The following is a 13,424-nucleotide window of genomic DNA, read 5'->3' as shown; positions in this document are numbered from 1 at the left end:
AAATTCACAAGATGTCAACAGAGAGAGAATTTATTTTTTAAAAATTGATTTTATGGGTATGAGCGTTTGCTTATGTGTATGTTTGTGTACCGTGTGTGTGCCTGGTGCCATGAATCTGAGCTTCTTGAGTGTTTTCTGTGTGCCACGTGAGGTTTAAACAATGTCTTTGGGCCTAAGAAAGTGAAGTTATTTTGGAAGGCTGGACAGGATGCCTAAAAAGTTTTATGGTCTTGGTGCTCTAATGGAATCAGGATGATAAAGAAATGATTTTCATGGCAAGGGAAGTGGTCTGAGAAATGCAAGCATCTTGGCAGGGTAAACTGTAAGTCCTGCGGCTTTCCTAAACTGCCATCATGTGTTTCTCCAAATTATAAAATCTGCACATGCTCTTTGATCCCAATTATAGAAACCAAGTGAGGTGTGTGTGTGTGTGTGTGTGTGTGTGTGTGTGTGTGTGTGTGTGTGTGTGTGCTCTAAGGACAACAGAATCCACTTAAAGGGGTATGTGATGGAGCAGGAGGAAATGGTCTAAAATAAAGGCCTGCATTCTACCTGTCCTCGACCCTGGTAGGCACCTGGTCTCTCTGAGTGTGGCCCAATTTTCTTCCTACAATATGGGGACTGGGTTTGGGAGGCTCAGCGGGAAGTGCCTACACAGTGCTCTGATTTCTGTAGGGATAGGTGTGAACTTGTTGAGAAGCTCAGGGACAGGGGTATCTTTAGAAATACAGCATTTCCTGAGGAGGTGTCAGCAAAGCTGTCTGCATGGTGTCAGCTGCTAACACTGAATTCATGAGGCTGGAGGCCAAGTACAAGGTGAGAGACAACAACACTCAATGTCACGGTGTCCACCAAGTGATCCGTGATAGAGACAGCAGCAAAAGTGGAGAGGTGAGGGGAGTTCCAATACACACACACACACACACACACACACACACACACACACTCACACACACACACACTCACACACACATATACATAGTCACACACACACACACACACGCAGTCACACACACACACACTCACAGTCACACACACATACACACAGTCACACACACATACACACAGTCACACACACACAGCCACACACACAGTCACACACACATACACAGTCACACACATACACACTCACACATACACACACATATACACACACTTAGTACACACACTCAGTACATACACTCACACACACAGTCACACACACAGACACAGTCACACATATACACACTCACACATATACACACACATACACACAGTCACACACATATAACCACAGTCACACACACATACACACAGTCACACACACAGACACAGTCACACATATACTCACTCACACACATATACACACTCACACACACATACACACACTTAGTACACACTCAGTACATACACTCACACACATACACACTCACACACGTATATACACTCATACACATATATACACATACTCAATACACAGTCACACACACATAAACACTCACACACATGTACACATTCACACACATATACATGCACTCACACACATACACATACACACATATACACACACACATATACACACTTACATACATATACATACTTACATATACACACTCACTCATACCCTCACACATACACTCATGTAAGCATGATACAGGGCACTAGAAAAGAGAAACAACATGTGCTTGCTTCCCCGTCACCATGAGGATCACCTGTCACCTTGCCAGGTTGCCCTGAGCAATGGCCGTCACAGAATGGAGAGCAGAGAAGACCCAGGAACAGAGGAAGCAGTGCTGTGCTCACTCCACACAACCTTGAGTCTTCTGAGAGACCCAGTGAATGCTCCTAGTAAGTGCTCCCAGTGAGTGCTCCCAGTGAGTGCTCCAGGCCCGGTTCTGCCACCCTGGACCCCTGCAAACACTCAAATGTCTCTCAGATCCCAGGTGCCACGCACTCTGTGACAACACCCAGGGCCTTTGCACGCTCCTCACTTCATTGGGAGGATGACAAGGTGGGTCCTAGTTTTTTTCACTGAGGGCAGTGATAGCACATAGTAGGTGCTCAGTCCAGTGAATGCAAAGACAGGGAAATGGAACTCTAAAGCCATTTTCTCTTACCCCAGACTAGGAACATGCACATGCGCACACAAACACACACACACGGCAGGGGGTGTTTTGTGGTTGTGACTTTAGGTCTAAACAATGTGTAGGTAAGAGGAGATGTGTGTGAAGAACAGTCTAGGTACTGTGAGGACCAGGGATTTGGTTCTGTGACAATCAGAGTTTGAGTACTGTGAGAATCAGGGTCTGGGTACTGTGAGGACCAGGGGTTTGGTACTGTGAGGATCAGGGTCTGAGTACTGTGAGGATCAGGGTCTGGATACTGTGAGGATCAGGGTCTGAGTACTGTGAGGATCAGGGTCTGGGTACTGTGAAGATCAGGGTCTGGGTACTGTGAGGACCAGGGGTTTGGTACTGTGAAGATCAGGGTCTGAGTACTGTGAGGACCAGGGGTTTGGTTCTGTGAGGACCAGGTCTGGGTACTGTGAGGATCAGGGTCTGGGTTCTGTGAGGACCAGGTCTGGGTAATGTGAGGATCAGGGTCTGGGTACTGTGAGGATCAGGGTCTGAGTACTGTGAGGATCAGGGTCTGAGTACTGTGAGGATCAGGGTCTGGATACTGTGAGGATCACGGTCTGGGTACTGTGAGGATCAGAGTCTGGGTACTGTGAGGACCAGGGTCTGGGTACTGTGAGGATCAGGGGTTTGGTACTGTGAGGACCAGGGTCTGGGTACTATGAGGACCAGGTCTGGGTACTGTGACAACCAGGTCTGAGTATTGTCACAACCAGGGGCAAGTGCTTTATAAGGACAGGAGCAGCTGTGATCCATGCAACCTCACACAGCAGGGAGAAAGCAGGAGCTGAGGGTTGGAGACCCATCTGTTGCAGGGACCTCTGTTTAAGCAGGTGCACCTCGGCACACACCCTGTTCCTAGGGGAGCCCCCTCAGGAAATGAGACTTGTTGTAGAGGTGCCAATACAAAGGAGATGTGTTCCAGGTGTCTTCAAGGCAGACAAACTTGCCTTCCCTCACACTGGGCTGACAATCTTAAATGCCAGAACCCAGTGAGGTGTGGGAAGAGGGGGCGGGGAGGAGCAGGAGGCTGGCACCTCAGATGTGCTAACTGCTGGCCACTGTCGGGATTAGGCTTAGACGCCTGCATACAGGGTTGCATGGAGATCCCCACCTCCATAGATATGACTGTGTCTTCTGAAAAGGATCACATGCGATTTAAAAATGCCTGCACTCTGCAAAGTCAGGATCTCAGCGTCTCAGTCAATGTATGTTAATTCACTCACAGCCCTGGGGGAAGGATGCATCTATGAATGAATTACTTTTCCCTCCTGGTGTAGGGAACACACTCCCCTGAGACTTCAGCCAGGCTTTGCTAAAGCAGAAGCATACAAAACTGGGTCAGTCCACAGAGCATCTGGTGCAGCTGTGACCAGTGACAGCAGGAAGACATGCAACCACTTTCATAAGGGGGCAGGCTGTGGTGTGGGGCAAGGTGCAGGGACCTCAGCGGGGTCTTGTTTTTCTTTCTTTCCAGAAGCCTAACGACTCTGCTGGTCTACGGTTCATTTTCCATCCATTCTCTGCCTGCCTTCATATTCCGAGTCTCTGGATCTGCCTCGTACGGGCAGCCGTCTGTCCCGATGATTCAGTGTGCAGTCTGTCTATAGGATGGTGGGAACTCACACCTGCACAGCTGGTCTGTTTTTCACTCCCAGTGAGTTCTACAAGCTATCTGCCAACTTATCATAGAGTAAGTTGTAGATGGAAGATTTCCTGTGTCCTGGCCTACTGGTAGTTGGAACAAATCTCTCCCACTTGCATCCCCCAAGTGAACACACAGAGGCTCATGTTAATTATAACTGCATGGCCATGCCTCAAGCTTCTGCTAGCTAGCTCTATATCTTAAATTAGCCCATAACTATTAATCTATGTATCACTACATGTTTGGTGGCTTTACCTGCATCCCATTATATGTTGCTCCTTGGGTTGCTTGCTGGTGTCTCCTGACTCTGCCCTTCTTCTTCCCAGCATTCTCCTAGTTGCTCGCCCCACCTATACTTCCTGCCTGGCTACTGGCCAATCAGTGTTTTATTACATCAGTGTACAAGAGCATTATTCCACAGCATTTCCCCTTTTCTGTCTAATCAAAAGAAGGTTTTCACTTTAACATAGTAAAATTACATATAATGGAACCCCACTGTCCTGGAGGCCTGGGTACACTATGTGAGCTATAGTTTGAAGGATTTTCAGTTTTCATTGGGTTTGTTTGGAGGTAACCCCACATGAGTAAAGGATTTCTGTTAGGAAATGGGGTAGTTAATCACTGAATTCCTTGCATTAACAGTGCCCAGATGACTTCAGAGGCAGTGCCTGGGAAGAACTCCCCAGAGAAGGTTGGGGAGACTCCAGGGCTCGGAGGGCAGATCTTCATGCTTCAGGGCCCGTCCTCGCATCTAGACACCCAATACTAAGTTAGTTCGATAGAAAGAGGTCAGATGTAAACTGCTGAATGTGGAACACAGGTTAGGTCTCGCAAACTCTATCTGTGTGGGGAGGACCTTTCAATGAAGTCCTGGAGACTAGGACTTCAGTGAGGTACCAGTGTATGTATGTATGTATGTGTCATCTATCATTCTCTCTTTATATTACCTATCAATCATCTATTTCTATTTACCTATCCATCTCCCTGTTCTGGTATGTATGTATGTATGTATGTATGTATGTATGTATGTATGTATGTATGTATGCATCTATCTATCTATCTATCTATCTATCTATCTATCTATCTATCTATCTTTCTATCTATCTCTTATTCATCTCCCTGTCATCAATCTATTTATCTTTGTTTTTCTCTTCCTTCCTTCCATTCTTTTTACCTACCTTCCTATGAATCTTTCTATTATCTATCCATCCTTTCCTCCATCTATGTATCTATCATCTGTCATCTGTCTGTCTATCTGTATCTACCTATCATCTGTCTATCCACCTAATCCAATTACTTGCTATCAGGCCTTATACTGATCTCTGCATCCCTGTGTTCTACCTCCCTTTCTATAATGATTACTAACAAGCATTGGAAGTCAACGGGGCTGGCTTTCAGCATCTGCTTTAAATCTTTCTCTCTGCAGTGATAAGTCTGGACACATGAAGATGATAATGTGATTAAGAACCAACATCTCCCCTTATCAAACATGACAATGTACAGTGACATATGCTGCAGCATGTGCACCATGCCTGTTTCTGAATATGGTGTGTATTCTTGCTATTTCTAGGACAACTTTGGTTAGTGTTCACACCACACTTCAGGATACTCAAAGGCTATTACGTCATCAGACATCTGAAGGAACTGGAATAAAAATAGCCAATACATGTTGCCAGCCCTTGAAAACATGTACTCTCACTCACCCCCATAAACACATGCACGCACCCCCCCCCACCTTTCCCCTCTCACACCCATGCACACCCCTACACACCATGCTGTCCCCACCCACCACAAATGTGTGCATGCATACACATACACAAATGCAGATGTGTACACAAGAGAAGCCTAATGGTAACACAAGCCTGTAATATTGGTATTTGAGAGTTGGAGGCAGGAGAATCAGGAGGTCAAGGTCATCCTCACCTCCATAATGGGTTTGAGGCCAGCCTGGGCTACATGAGAGCCAAACTCACACACACAGACACGGACAGACAGACAGACAGACAGACAGACAGACACACACACACACCATCACCACCACAAAAACCCCAAGACAACAACAACAGAAAGGAAAGGAAGTCTAGCTCCTAAAATATGTGAAAATCATTTTTGTCTGTTTCCCTACACTACTGGCTTCCTTAATTATTGATTTAGTTTGCCTGGTCTTTTAAGACAACACTTTAAACTGAATAAGCCATTCCCTAACCCTTCATCTGGCTTCTAGAGGCAGAGAGCATGTTTAGATGCCTGGTTTCTTCACAGTGCGGGCTTTTGCCGGCCATCCACTGCAGCAAAAGCCCACTTGCTTATGTGGCAGACACTAGGACACTATTGTGGTAGCTGTTACAGTGAAGAAACATATTGACCACCCAGAAGGGAAGCCCAGAATGGAATGCTTGTGTCCTAACATAAAGGTGTATGTGTGGTAGACAGCCACAGTTCCCGCTTCCTTTTGGGGGACAGTGTCTCACATATCCCTGGTTGACATTGGGGTTGCCATATAGCAGAGTATGACCTTGAACTTGTGATCCTCCTGCCTCTCTCTGCCTAGGGATACAGACCTGTGGCATCGTACAGTATATGTGGTACCGGGGAGAGAAGCTCGGGTGTGTAAGGTAAGCACTGTCCCAGATGAGCTGCATTCCCAGCCCTTGAGGGCCACCATTTTAGTGCAGCCTAGAAACAGGGAAAGATGCCGCCACCTCTGGGCTAGGGATGAACCACGAGTCCCAGCATGAGCTGTGAGGGTGTCCACATGGGGACTCCGGGAGGACAGGAGAGTAAGGAGTGGAGCAGAGGACACACCCCTACAGTTTACCGTCAGTGAATGTCTGCTTGAGAGCTGGACCTGTGGCTCAGGCCGCCACTGGTTTCCAGGCACTTGAGCAGCCAGGCAGCAGTCTCTTCTGCCATGCACAGCCCCTCTGCCTCAGAAACTCTGACTGGACATATTGCAGGGCACTTAGCAAATACTTTGCCTTAGGAAACTTACTCATGTGCTTCTAAAATCCCTAGGAAAATCATAGTCACTTGAAGACTCCATCTACTTTCTCTTGATGCAGCCCGAGACACAGCCAGGTATCTCATGCCCAGAAACTAGCTGAATTTCCATAAAGGAACTGTGACCTTGCTGTATGGGAGAAACCCACAGCATAGCTCTATAGTTTCTAGCTAGCAAGTTTACTTAGGTCTCAGGCACATGAAGAATTAAAGGATGTGATGATACTCCATGAGATACAGCAGCACATGGGTAGAAAGGAAATAAGACTAAGTATGGAGAATTAGAAATAAATGGCTAAAATGTAAATACGTTGTTAACATAAAACTTTATCAACAACTCCTTGAGTTCTTTCTACAAAAACTCAGCTTGATAGGAATATGCACAGGGTGTCTTGATGACAATGACGCATGTGTCTGTGTATTTGCAAATGCATTCAGATGAGTTGAGAAGAGCTAGATGTGTGGGTCGTCACTGTGCATTTCCTTCTTTTAGTTAGACCCAAAGTCCAGAGACTGCATTCCTGGCCCAGTTTCCAGGACTGTGCAAGGGTGTGCCAGGGACAAGACTGAGGATGACGCAATCAATAAGAATTCTCAGCGAAAGATTGCAGGTGGTTACAGACAATCCAAGGAGAGAAACACAAGCCAGCAGGTTGGTTCCTTCCTCTTGAGACAGGGCTGGATGACCAGAGCAGGGGCTTTGCTGGAGTTGAGAAAGGCAATAGCACGCCTGATAAGAAGGCAAGCCGACCCAGGTCTTGTGAGTGTGTGTGTGTGTGTGTGTGTGTGTGTGTGTGTGTGTGTGTTTATGTTGAGTTCTTGAACTTCAGGTTTCCAGTTCAAAATACAGGTGTAATACAAATTTCATGGGAATCTCTCCTGATCTCTCTGTCAATACTGAAGGTCAACTTGAAAGTGGTCTATATGACCCAAGCTATTTTTGGCCTCCCAGTTTTGAGAGGATGACTATCACTTGGCACTCCCAAAGGTGGGCTACACACTTGTGGGGCTGCTATGCAGTGTGAATGAGAGCATCGAGAAGCCCCAACCCACTTAAGCCAGGAGGATGTGCATAGGTGAGGGGCGGATACTTTACTGTTTATACAAATGATAAATCCAAGGAAACAGAATGCTCCATTCTCAGGTCAGGACTAAAGCAAGTTTTTGCAAATCTTATTCAACAGAGCACTAAAGGGTCTAGCCAAAGCAATAAGACAAGATAAATAAACAACACAACAATTCTTCTGGTGTTTGTTTGCCTTTTTTCCCTTTCTTTTTTCTTTATTTGAGATAAAATTTCATGGTGTAGCCTTGTCTAGACTAGCTTAGGACTTGATTATGTAGAAGAGGATGGCCTATAACTCAGAGAGATCCATCTGTCTCTGTCTCCTGAGTGGGGCTCTGTGTGTGTGTGAGAAGAAGCCATTCTAAAATTTATTTGGAGAACCTGAAAATCTGAAATATCCCATAGGAGATTATGTTTTTAGTACTTATTTTTTTTTATGTATGAGTGTTTTGCCTGCATGTCTTTATGTGCACTGTGTGTGTATGTGTGTGTTGCCCACGGAGATCAGAGGCATCGCGTGGGTACTGGGAATTGAACCTGGGTCCTCTGCCAGACAAGGAACAAATGCTCCTGCTGAGCCAATGTCTCAGCCCTCTCTCAATCAGCATGTTTTTCATAAAGAAGGAGAAAAGGCAGGAAAAGGAGGTGATGGGGAAAGAAGAAAGAGAAAGAGGAGGAATAGAAAGAGGAGACAGAGACAGGGAGGAGGAACTGAAAGAACTGTCTCTGTCAGACTCAAACTCACATATTGAGGCACTGATGGGAGCACAGCCACCCTGCTCTGTGGAGCAGAGCAGAGAGTCCAGAGCTAACTCCAAAAGACATATGGGAATGATTTCTGACAGCGGCAAAAGCAATCTGATGAACTACGTTCCCAATACTCTTTCATCAAACCCAAAAAGTACTATAACAAAAAGCCTTAGTCTAAACTTTGTACTTTATATAAAAGTTACTAAAAACGGGTCACAGGCTGAAGTGTAAAATGAAAAACTAAAAGTGGTCAATGAAACCAAAAAGAAAAACAAAACATCAGAAGGAATCTTTAGAACTTTAGACTAGGGGAAGAATTCTTGGCTTTTCTTCCTTTTTCTTTTTCTTTTATCCTTTGTTTTTTTTGGAGACAGGGTCCACTATGTAGCTCTGGCTGGCCTAGAATTCGCTTTGTAGACCAGGTTGACCTTGATTCACTTGCTTCTGCATCCCAAGTGCTGGGATTAAAGGCATACAATACCACACCCTGCTAGATGAAGAATTCTTAAGACTTTATACCAAAAACAAAAAGCAACACCAAAAACCAAAACCCAACCAAACAAATAAGCAAAAAACCTGAATCCACGATCCTTTAAAGGGAAAATGAAAACCCTGAAATGCACCAAAATAATAATTAAAACCAACTTTTTATCTGAACAATACCATGAAGAAGATGAAAACATGGGCTAAACTGTCAGGAAGGAGCCAAAAGATGGAGGTCTAGAGCGTAGAAGAATGAGAAAAAGTAAATGTTAATAAAAACAACTGACCCAATTCAAAACTGAAAGAAACAGGTACCCTCTTTGCTGGGGAGGACTTGTGGGTGGCAAATGTGTACACTCAATCTTTTACACCATCAAAACCACCATGAACTGTCCCCATGCTTATGTCAGAACAGTAAACCAAAACCAAAACCAATGACAGTTCTGAAAGTATGTGCCATCCGGGTCTCTCAGGCAGTGCTGGGTGGAATGTGGAGTGTCACAGCACCCTCTAAATGAGATGCCAATTCCTTATAAAATTCAACAGGTGCTCAGCATGAGCAGCAGCTGCACTTTTGGGTGTTTATCCCAGAGATATGAAAACTATGTTCACACAAGTGATGGTGGATTTTCATAGCGGCTTTGTGTACAATAACTCCATCCTGAAAGGGCTCAAGCACTCTTTCAAGGAGGCTGGGAGAGCAAACATGGAGCTTCTGCACCAGGCAAGGGCAACAGCACAGAATACACCATGTGTGCACTCAACCACCTGTGTGATGGCGGAACTCGAACTGAGGAAAAAGGCCGGGCATGGGAGGTGCGGCATCTGATGCATTTGTATAGAGATGACAGCAACTGAGAGACCAAGGAACAGAATGCTTGCACCCAGGGAGGGGAATGGGGGAAGTTGGCTACAGCTATGAAGGGTAGCATGAGGCAATAAGGCTCATTCTTGATTGTGTTAACAGTCAGGTGATTCTACACAGTGACATCACATTGGGCTAGACAGACAGACAGACACAAAGCTCACAGACACACATACACAGACATAGGCATTACACTCCAAGAGACACACACAGACACAAACTTAAGGATACAGCTAAATGCACAGAGACAGGCACAGGGATGTTGGCGTGGAAACTGGTCAAATGTGCAATCTGAGCAAGGTTAATGGTTGGTGTCATGGTTCAGTTCCTGGTTACAGCGCTGTGCTGTAGTTTGGAAGATGTTTGTGGGGAGATTAGGTGAAGGGCGCATGTGTGAGTGAGCTCTGTGGTATTATTTTTCTTCTTCTCTTCTTCCTTCCTTTCTTTACTCTCCCCTCCCTCCCTCCCTCCTTTTCTCCCCCCCCTCCCTCCCTCCCTCCCTTCCTCTCTTCTCCTTCCCCTTTTCCTGACAGACTCTCACTATATATGTAGCCCAGGTTGGCCACACACTCACCATCCTCCTAAGTGATGGAATCACACCTACATACTCCACCCCCAATTCTCTACATGATATTTTGTAGTTGCAATAATCCCCAAACAGAAAATTTTAGCAGATTGTTTCAGTGAACATCCTTGGTCAAAGGCGTCATCCCAGAGGTTCCCCTGAATGTTAGGGTGGGGGTTAAGATTGGGTTTGGGGACAGGGTTAGGGATCCATTATGAGTATCCTTCAGGTAAAATGTTTGTTTCTTGCTAACAGAGTTCTCCTTCCTCCTCCTCTTCCTTCATCTTTGGCACAGTCAGGATTTGAGAATTCTCACTAGCAGAAGGAATGTCAAACAGTATCTTATCACTGATTAGCTGTGGGTTAAAATTCTTTTACTATCTTATGAACCCATTTTGGGTTCATCTCCTAGACAGTGTTCAGGTTCAGTCACCCATTTAACTCCACATGTCCCAGACACCGAGCTGATGCCATTCTTCCCACTTTTTTTTTTTTTTTTTTTTTTTGAGACAGGGTTTCATGTCTCTTGTTCAGCTGGACTGAAACTCCCTATGTGGCAGAGGGTGACCTTGAATTTTTGACCTTCCTGCCTTTATCTCCCAAATGGGGGGTGTGAAAGGCATGTACCAGATGCCAGATTTCATGTGATGTTGGAGATTGAACCCAGGGCCTTGTGTATGTTAAGCAAGTGCTCTACCAACTGAGCTACATCCCAGCCATCCACTCCCCCACTCTCTGTCTCTGTCTGTCTCTGTCTCTCTGTGTCTCTGTCTCTCTGTCTCTCTCTGTCTCTCTGTCTCTCTGTCTCTCTCTCTCTCTCTCTCTCTCTCTCTCTCTGTCTCTCTCTCTCTCTTCCTGTCCTAGAGCTTCTCAGTATTGTTCACAAAGCCCAGAACACAAGAACTTTCAGAATCACAGCACTACATCTTTACACCTCTGGAGTGGGAGACTCTTGGTGGCTTTAGGATATGCAAGTTGTTCTCAGGAGCCAGCATAAGGGGTCAGAGAAGAAAGCCCTATGCTCTGCAGCCCAGAATGCCTCTGAGAGCCTAGCTACCTCCTTGTCCGCCTGTTGTAAGTGGGTCAGGCTTTCACCTCTATTGGAGCCACTGCCTCCAAACAAATCAAGTCAGATCGCTAACAAGCATCTCCTATTAACTTGGTTTATTGACTAAAGTCTGACTACCACAGATTTGAACAAAGAGTTAAGGCCTTCCTGGGAGAATGTTCTAGCAGTTCTTCATTTCTGCTCGGGAGGCACAGGGCTTCTGATGTGTTAGCTCTTCCTTGCAGTATAGGACCTCCCAGACTGCTTTAGTGTGCTCTGGGGGACTGGTAAGAGCCTCTCTCTGCGGGAGTGGTGGCTTTTAATGTGATGCTGGGTCACAGGGGCACTCTCTTTTCTTCCTCATTAACAGCAAGGGAAGCTAAGGAAGGGATATCAACTAAGATGGGTGTCTCTATGGTCAGGTCACCTGGGGGGTGGAAATCGGATGTTTTAATAGACATGGTCACTCACTAGTGACAGACTTAAAATTTTATTTTTGGTCATATTTATATCTGGGTGGGGGTATGTGCATGTGCTGTTGCCCTCAGAGTTTAGAAGATAGTGTTGGATTCCCAGGAGCTGGAGTTACAAGCAATTGTGAGCCAATTGATGTGGGAGCTGGGAACTGAACTAGGGCCCTCTACAAGGGCAGTAGAGAGTCTTTAACCACTAAGCCATCTCTCCAGACCCTTAGTGGTGGACATTTAAGAAGAATGTGCCCTGAGAGACAACTAATAGGGTAATGATGGGGAATGAAGCTCTCCCAGAGCAGTCAAGACTTAAATGCAGTAGTTAACAGTTTTCAGTGGGGAGCCTGGTGTTTGGTGAGTGCTCAGCCAAAGCCGCCCGCCCGCTATTGGAAAGGCGTGGGCAGCTGCTGACATTGGGAGAACTTGGAGAGGAACTGGTGAGATGACACTCAGTCTGGAAAAGCGCTTGTCACCAGGGCTGATGAACTGAGCTTGATCCCTGGAATCCACATGGTAGAAGGCAGGAGCTGACCCCTGACTGCCGCACATGCTCACCCACATAGACACATAAATAAATAAATAAAATCTAAACATTAAAAACATAAAGGACCCGAAGAGGAAACCAAGAGTTGGCAAACAAAATAAGCTTTGGCACTCCAAAATCCAGGCTAAATTGGAACATCCTGGAAAGATGGGGCTGTGTTCTTTTCCGTGTTCACACATCTTTTTATAATCACACACACCATTTCCTCCAAGAACCAACACTCCATATCTAGACAGGCATTAAAAGTGGATTTGAACACACTAGTTTTTTTTTTTTTTTTTTTTAAATCTTAAGTTGATAAAAGTAGGCATTTCAGAACAATTAAATCCTTAGGAGTTGCTCCTCACATTCATGATTATTTTTAACTGTATTTTCTCTCTCAAGTTTCTGTTTATTCCACTGAGAATCTAAGGGTGTCTACACAAGCTGGTCTGTTGTTCACCTGCACCATTGGCTGAGCACACACTACAGGTCTCTGGTTATGGGTCACTCTGGTCTGGGATCACCTCTTCCCATCCTCTAAAACAGGTGCCCACCCCCACCCCAGAGGTGTCGGCAGGGTAAGCTCTATTTGAGAGAGACATGGGTAGTGAGTGAGTGGGTGGTCCTTTGAGCTTGTCTAAGGACCCTCCAAAGCCACGGGTCTTAAATGAGACCTCCCTAAGGTTTCCTTCCTCTGAAAAAGTCGTTCCATTGCATGTCCCGTGTCCAGCGCTGGCAGAAGCGATGCCTGCCTGATATCTGTCTCCCACCCCTGCAGGTTCTGAGCCCCAGCTCCAAGACTTTCCTTAACGCACAGATCCACGCTTGTGTGCGGTGGGGATCAGCGGCTAGCTGTCCTGCTGGCATGCAGCGAGGAGTCAGAACCACAAAT

At 45.8% G+C, this 13,424-nt stretch overlaps 1 protein-coding gene across 2 annotated transcripts in view; it reads right to left on the bottom strand.

Moving 5' to 3' along the window:
- Positions 1-13,424, bottom strand: part of LOC118594582 (myelin basic protein) — a 115,991-nt gene that overhangs the window by 101,371 nt on the left and 1,196 nt on the right. The gene's annotated exons all lie outside the window — the stretch shown is intronic.

Source organism: Onychomys torridus, chromosome 13, assembly GCF_903995425.1.
Source record: "Onychomys torridus chromosome 13, mOncTor1.1, whole genome shotgun sequence".
Taxonomy (NCBI): domain Eukaryota; kingdom Metazoa; phylum Chordata; class Mammalia; order Rodentia; family Cricetidae; genus Onychomys; species Onychomys torridus.
The sequence above is the reverse complement of the archived record's forward strand: the minus strand, read 5'-3'. Positions and strand labels throughout refer to the sequence as shown.